The 7558-nt window shown below is 44.0% G+C and overlaps 1 protein-coding gene across 3 annotated transcripts in view; it reads left to right on the top strand.

The window, feature by feature from the left end:
- Positions 1 to 7558, top strand: part of FNIP1 (folliculin interacting protein 1) — a 114269-nt gene that overhangs the window by 92551 nt on the left and 14160 nt on the right. The window lies entirely within an intron of this gene.

Here is a 7558-nt window from a genome sequence, read left to right as displayed (position 1 = left end):
CATAAGTTGTTTGGTTGAGCTCCAGCTGCAGTGTAATGACACTTACAGGTTAAACTAAGAAAGCAAAGGCTGCAGTGAGCCTGATGATGCATGCAGACGAAGAAAATAAAATGCCCCACTTTGTAGCGCAAGATTGGCAGCCTTTTTGGCGGAGCCTTTAAAACAGTATAAAATGTGATGGTTCACATGACACAGATTGCGTAACCCTCTGCGGACGCCTATGTGCATTACCAGTTCTGTGCCGAGGTTTCCATGGTGCTGTAAATATTGTTCCATGGCAGCGTCACTGGGTGAATTCGAGCCAGTATATTTTCATACAAATGAATTTCCTTGGGCAGCAGCCTTCTTTTTGATAATATTTTTTTTAACTATGCCTCATAAGAGGCATGAGTGCTGTGAACACCCCACTTGCAGCTGATTTCTACAGCCCTTTGGAGCCTTGCTTCCCTGTGCAGGGTCAAGTTGTCACGTTGTGTTGTAAGAGTGCCTTTTTGTGAAACAAAAAAACATGTGATTTTTGTTCTTCTTTTTTTTCCTGACCAAATGTGTCATAATGTGAGCAGTGCACGTACATACTTAGCATTAGATTCTGGCACTGGTCAGATTTTGGATCAAATGAAACGCCTTTTAGCTCCTTTGAAAATAGGAGTCAGCTTGTGCACTAGTCAGCAGATGCCTCTGCCATTCTGATAGCATTGCTAATGCATCCCATTGCCGGTGTAAATCAGCATTGCTTCCAGAAATCAGTGGAGCAGTTCAGATTTCTTCTAGATGAGCTGAGCTTGTGACCCCCTATTTCCACTATCAAATAATCAATCAACCTACTCCTCAAGTCAGGTAACAATGAGCAGGTGGCATTTAAATATCTGCCTTGGTCAGCAGATAGAGATGGAAATCACCAGGGAAATATCCTCATTATGACTGTGAGCAGCGTCCCCTGTTACCTACTTTGTGTTTTGCCTGTATTGCCCTCCTTATGCTTTCCGTTAATTCTGCAGTGAGTAGACTATGGCAATGTTTTGCTTTTCCCTTTTCTACCTTCCCAGGATATTATTCCATCACTTCCAAAATGCTTGGTTTTCCTAAGCTAAGGAAACGGAGACTTTTTTTTTTTTTTTAACTGAGACCCTTCTTGCTCTTCCTCCCCTTCCCCCTGTTTCTTTCCAGAATACAAACAGTTCTAGTGAAGTTGCTCTGGTTTTTTTTAATTATGTTCATTTTATGGTGGTGCCTATTAAAGACGCGGGGCAAGCTAGATTGTAAAGGATTTTCTTTGGTCATGGAAGGCGCTGTAGTGTACGCCAGCTCCCACTGGTCCCTTGAGGCCTTTTGAGCAGCCCGTGAATCCCTGGGGATACGCACCCATCACACTTGCAATTCCCTGACCACACTCCCCTCCTCTGTTGCCCACAGGAGTAATGGGAATGTCAGGGTTTGCACTGGCCCCTGAGATGTACTGACGTAGGGAAGATCATCCAGCAGCTGGAAAAAATGGCTTTAGGCTAACTTTGTGCTGCTGTGGGAGATGATTTGGTGCAAAGGTTTTCTACATTTACCTGCCTGCATGTAAGGAAGAAGCTGCGCCTTTGTTTGCTGCTGTTATCTGAGACTGAGGGAAGCGACGCAGTCTTAGCAAGAGGCCCCGGCAGACACTATTTCCTGCCGCCGATCACAGATGTTAGTGAGCGAGTTGCAGGCTGGGTGTTGAGCACCAGGGCTGCCTGGCATCACTTCATCTTTTAATACCCCTTTTTAAAAAAAAAAAAGGTTTGTTTAAAAGTACTGGGGGGTTTCACTCCTGGCACTTGCCTTAGAGGCTCGAGGCTCTCTTTAACTGTCAGATGTTCAAACATGTGCTTTATGAAATATGCTTATTCAAATACAGCAGCTTTTCAGACACCCTCAGAGCCCTCTGGGGTAGTGGAGTGCATTGATAATGCTGATTATGCGTCTGACTAATACTCATGTGGCATCACTGTGGTGTGGTAAATATGCAAAACAGTGAGGAAGCATTAAGGACAGATGAAGGGAACTCCCTCCCCTGGCATGTTTACAGCCAAACTTAGGCCATTTTTAACAAGATTACCCTGCTGACTTCAGTGGTGAGCCCTCAGAAATTAATGGCCCAGCGTAGCACCTTGCACTGTGTCTGCTGCAGCAAGGTGTGTGAGTCTGCAGTGTCCCAGAGCAGCCTGGAGTGCGGGGGCAAAAAACCCCAGTGCTCCTAGTCCAAACACCTGCAGTGCTTGCTTGCTTGTTTGTTTCCATCCTTTCTAAAGAAAATACCTGTTTTTATGGAGAGGAGAGGAGTGAGGGGAGCATGGAAGTGAATTTAACAAAGAAGTAGAATTGTGCTTTGATAGTACTTCATTTTCAGGGCACTCCCAGTGGTCCCTTTTTATGTGTACGAACAAAGCAATACTCTGCTGTGCCCAGGCAATGCTGGGAAGTGTTTTATAGGTGGAGAAACTGAGGCACAGAGCCACTTGTTGGGGTAGGGGCCATATTTTTTTGTTCCTTGTTCATACAGTGCCTCACGCAATGGCATCTTAGCTGCACCAGGGTCTCTGAGCCCAGTACAGCAGTGGAAATAAAAAAAGAAGGATGAAGTGATTTGCACCAGGTAACATGGGAAGTACAGCACAGGAAATAAAAAACAGAACTCATGGTCTTGTGTAGGGAACGCTGCTTCAGCAGCAGTTCTGCCTCAAAAGAGCACAATGCTGCGTTCAAAATCAGCACCATGAGACGTGCCCACAGGACCATGTGGCCCCACCCCGGGAGAGGGCTGTGAATGCTGTTTGGTTGCAGCTAATTATTTTCAGGTGAGAAACCTTGTAGGCAGGAAGGTATTTTCTGCAGAATTTGCCCCAAACACCCTGTGTGCTCAGGGGCCTGCAGCTTCCCCACTCCAGAGTGCCTGTGTGTGTCTGCACAGCCCAGGCAAAAGTTCAGCCTCCCAGAAGCATTTCTAAATTAAAACTATTTTAAACATACTGGAACCTTCCCAAGAACAGAGTCGCTCATTAACTGAACTTTTCCTGACTTGTCACTTTAAGATGCTGAGGTGTGTGCTGAATTGGGGAAGTTGGGGTCCAAATGGCAGGGGGGAGGTGGTTTTGCTAAATACGGCACTCGCTACAGACCGTGGATAATGATCTGTTAGAGCGTCAATTTTTAATTGTCTTCTCTGTTTTTCAAATCCATGTAGTTTAGTTAAGAAAACACTGCAGAGAAGTGAAAGGAGTTAATTTCCTCCCCCCTGTTTGCAGAGTCTGAATGCAGTTAATCCTTGCCCTTGGTTTCTGTGCCATTACTTACATGTCTGGTATTGAGGGTTCCCTTTACTGCAGTCACATGCCTGCTGGCAGGCGGCCAATGGAATCTGATCGCTCTCGGAGGAAACACTATCAGTTGCAGATGCAGCCAGCGTTACCAGAATAGTAAATAACGAGTCACAAGACTCAATCTATCTTTTCAACGAAAACAAATATTTTAATATCTTGATTTTAGAGGAGAAATAGTGGTTTTTTTGTTTTTTGTTTTTCCTTTGCAAACAGCTGAACAGCTGCACAGGGCTTGCCGTGTGCTGAAGGAGGGCTCAGGGCTGTTTTGCATTGAGACCTTTTTGTATCACCCTTGCTTCTAAGGGGGACCTGCCCCACAGCGTATGTTTTAACACTGGGTTTAAGATGTATCATGTACTTTCTATCCAATTCCTGTGCCTTGGGGGTCTCCCCCTTTTTTTATGCCCTGTTGATGGGCTGAATCATGCCCTGTGGGAGGCTTTTTTTTCGTATTCATGTTTCTATTCCTAATCCTCACGTGGAGATTACTAGACAGCCCCCCGATGCACTGAGGCAGCAGAACTATAGGGAGACCTTCAAGGTCTTATGTCTGAGTGCAGAGACAGTTGGTTCCTGTACCCGACGCCATCCACGCAGCCCACTTCGTTATCACGTCTGGTATGGCCACAGCACGTTGTCCTGCCCTGTCCTCTACTTCCAAGATCCCATGCAGGACACAGAGAAGCAGAGCAGCCATTAGGAGCAGGCAAACCCTCAACTGTCTCAGAATATGCTAGGAGCAAAGGTGGCTTCAAATCCCCTTTCTCCAACCTCTGTGCTGCTTTCCTGCTGTAAAAGCAGGAATGGAGTAACTGGGAGTAGGATTCCTGCCAAAGAGATTTTGATCAAAAAAGAAGGAGGGACTTTTTCTGTTGCACACAAGGTAGAATTTGCTTTTTAGAAAAATGAAATTGATAGAGTAAATACAAAAAAGACCCAATGATCTTCACTGCCTCAGACTGGTTTGTCGAATGCTGTATGTTGAAAGCTTTTACAGGCCCTTTGTGTTTCAGCCTGGGCAGTGATTTTTTTCCATCTGCTCTGGGGTTCTTGGCATTTGTGTGACTTTTTCCTTCTTTCTGTTGATCCAAATTGCCTGGGAACTGTTCCTCCTTCCTAATTCTCCCGTCCTACCAGAAGTGTTCCATGGGTGGGCTTCTCAGCTGCTCTCATCCAGCACTTCTTCACTTCTTAGTGATCTTCAGGGGTTCAGCTTTTTGGTAGCTACTTTTTGAGTGTGTTCACCTCCCCAATACACATGACTACACAGGCACCAACTCCAAGGGTGCTCTGGGGCTCAAGCACCCACCGAAAAAAAGTAGCGGGTCCTCAGCATCCATGGAGCCATGCTTAAATAAAAACAGACTAAAAAAAACTACGCTTTCCCAGGAGAAGCAGCATGTGATTTCGACCCGGCTCTGCAGTGTCTGTAAAGAAGGGGCACTTCTGTGGGGCTTTTTGGTGCTTCTAGCTAAAGCCAATTTAATCAGTTATTAGATAAAAGCCCCACTAAAGCGCCCGATCTTTACAGGTGCTGCAGAGCCGGGTCGAAGTAACACACTGCCTCTTCTGGGCATGCATGGGCCTTGACACAAACGTGCTGAGTAGATGCTGGGGTCGGGGGGTTGGTTTTTGTTTTTTGGTTGTTTTTTTTTAACGTACTGCAAACGTCCACTGGCCAAAAACAAAGCCGGCGCCTGTGCGTAACTATCCATTTACTGTTCTAGAAGTGTTCGTTCTGAGCAGAAGATAAGTTTGGGGACAATGAATGCATCAAGTGGTTGTTCAGAGAGTACCTTTATAAACAAGAGATTTGACTAGGCATAACTTTACCAAAGGATAACTTGGATCTGCATGTCATGTAAAACACTAATTGCTCATTACTCTTCAGAAAAGCAGATTTTCCCCAGCTACTTCTTTAGAAGTGGTCAGGCATTTCCTATAACTTACTGACTTATTTAAAGTTGCTGACAGCATTGGAATATTGCTGGTTTAAACTTTGAATATTATGAAAATGCAGGCTCCCACAATGTCAGAAAGCCTGTGCTTTCTTTAAAATAAAACTATTTTTGGACACTAATCTTTGACATTTTAATCTGATGCTTTACTGGACAGCTCAAATGGTAACTAGATATTTACTGCCCTCCAGATGACCAAAGGTGACGTGGGTTGACATGCAATAACCCTTGAATCTGTACTACTATAATATCTATGGATTTGGTAGAGCTATTTGTTTACCAGTTTAAGGGGCAGTTTGTAAATTATATGTGCAGTGGAAACTGCTATAGTCCGCAAACATGTCAGAGTTGTATGTGGTTCAAATGTGTAATGTATGAAAAGAAGGAAACTGGAGGGGCAGAGGGGAACAAGAAATAAAAATACCAAACCAAATTGTCTCAAATCCTTCTTCAGTTCCTTCGTGTTTTCAATAGGGCATAGGGTGGCTTTGATTTAAATCAAATCAATTTAAATCACTGGTCAGGAAGCCTCAATTTAATCAGTGTCTTCTACAAAAAGTGCATTCTTGTTGTGAATAATATGTTTTAAGGTTATACCAGACAACTCAGAGAGAGATGTATGTTGTATTTTTAGAAGGTACACACTCTGTTTTAAAGCAGTGATTTATTCTGAGATTTTTTTTTTCAGATTAATTTTGCAGCAACATCAGGAAACTGAATTTATGATTTGGTTATTTTATTTACCAAAGCTAATTGAAGCAGATAGTTCACCTCCCAATGACTTCACAACTATCTCCAATTTACTAGATTAATCATGGATATTTGGGGGATATTTTTGCCATGCTGTATTAGGAGGACAGCACTGCATCTGTGTGTTATTAGCTTAGGGCTTTCTTCACTTTTTCTTCTAGATTTCTTCTCATCTTTGACTTCTTCTCTCCTTTACAGCCTGGCAAGCCTGCTGCCATGATGATAGGTTTTCCCTTCTACTATACCATTCCCTCACTAGATCTCAAATTAGTGGAAAGGCTATACTCAGAAACCTATCCCTCAAGACTTCTGGAATATTTTGCTCAAAATGTTTCTCTTTTGTTTCTACTGCCCCTCCCTCCTTGCATTTATCCCCATGCTTCTCCTTGCCCAGATCTACTCCACCTCCAACAATCCTCTATTTGTTTAATTTCTTGAAACTTTGCACTTTTAGAGAGAGGCAGGGGCTTGACTAAGTGTACACAAACTTGCAGACACAACAGGTCTGATGGATAGGTAATCAGAGCTGTTCTCTCATCTCCATATACTGCTGTTAACAAGGATGTTATCTTTGGAGAGACAAATCCACAGTTTGACAACTGAAACTAAACATCACAGAGATGCTTAATGGGATCTTCTAGACTGAACACTGAGTCTCATTGGGTAGAGTGTTTTTTTTTTTTTTTAATTTTGACTAATTTATAGAGGAGCCTCTGAGGACCCCATACAACTGGGCCCCAATATAGTCCATGGCCCGTTCTGATGTATTTTATAAAACTTTTCTAAAAAGGTTATATGAATATATGGTCTCAAATACAATATATATTAGAAGTTATAATCCCTATTCTATGATGATATCTTTTGAGCTTTAACATATCTTAAATTGAAACTATCTTTATATAGGTTTGCTTTTTAAAAAAAGCATCTTAACAAAAAGTCGTAAGTTTTTATCCACCCTGATAGGGAAGTTACTGAACCCTTTGGCTAGGGACAGAGGGTACACACAAACTGGGCTAAGTGATCAGAAACCGGTTTTAATCTATGACAGAACGCAAGTTCAGTGTACATAAACTGCTTTCAAAATGGCCAAACCCAGTTTATGATAAAGCTGGATGGATGCAGTCTCAAGCTTAACTCCTAGTTAACTCATAGTCCCCCAGCATCCCAGGATGCTTTGCAGCCATGGTCTGTGCTGTCTGCTTCAGCGAACCACTCTACCCACAGCTGTCACAAAGTAGCGGCAGTAAAGCCTCTGCTCCCTAGCCTGCTTCTGTCTGTACTTGTCAGCCCAGCGAGATGGGGCACAGTGGAATGAACCCCAAGGTCCCCCAGCTGAGGTCTGCGCACCCGGAGGGGAGGGAAAACCCTCGCCATAGGGGCTTTTTACTCTCCCACAGCCTCCCCCATTGCCTCAGCCCTCCCCAGCTGCCTGCTTGTGAGAGGCTGGGGGCAGGAACACACACCTTAGCCCACCACTGGTCCCCCCCCCCCCCCCCGCCCCCC

This window comes from Gavialis gangeticus, unplaced genomic scaffold (genome assembly GCF_001723915.1).
Source record: "Gavialis gangeticus isolate Ggan-Ray unplaced genomic scaffold, GavGan_comp1, whole genome shotgun sequence".
NCBI lineage: Eukaryota > Metazoa > Chordata > Crocodylia > Gavialidae > Gavialis > Gavialis gangeticus.
Note: the sequence above shows the minus strand (reverse complement) of the source record. Positions and strands in the feature narration are given on the sequence as shown.